The sequence below is a fragment of the Myotis davidii genome, unplaced genomic scaffold (assembly GCF_000327345.1).
Source record: "Myotis davidii unplaced genomic scaffold, ASM32734v1 scaffold685, whole genome shotgun sequence".
NCBI classification, from domain to species: Eukaryota; Metazoa; Chordata; class Mammalia; order Chiroptera; family Vespertilionidae; genus Myotis; species Myotis davidii.
This window is the reverse complement of record NW_006295823.1, coordinates 1,326,114-1,326,327: the sequence shown is the minus strand read 5'-3', so window position 1 is coordinate 1,326,327 and position 214 is coordinate 1,326,114. Positions and strand designations below refer to the sequence as shown.

Genomic DNA, 214 nt, shown 5'->3' with positions numbered 1-214 from the left:
GGAGAGCCAGGGGAGAGCCAGGGGAGAGCCAGGGGGGAACCAGGGGGGAGCAAGGTGACTGGGTAGGGGTGGAGGACAGCATCCGGGAGGCTGGCGAGCCTGGAGCAGGGAGGAGGAAGGGCAGGGCTTGGCGAGGAGCCATGAGATGGTGGGTCAGGCAGGTGCGAAGGTGGAGGCAGCAGGTGGGGCCAGGTGCGCCAGAGGACAGTGCAGG

The 214-nt window shown here is 69.2% G+C and overlaps 1 protein-coding gene across 1 annotated transcript in view; it reads left to right on the top strand.

Moving 5' to 3' along the window:
- CACNA1S (calcium voltage-gated channel subunit alpha1 S) overlaps positions 1–214 on the top strand; it is a gene marked incomplete at its 5' end in the record, with an annotated part of 26,448 nt that overhangs the window by 5,804 nt on the left and 20,430 nt on the right.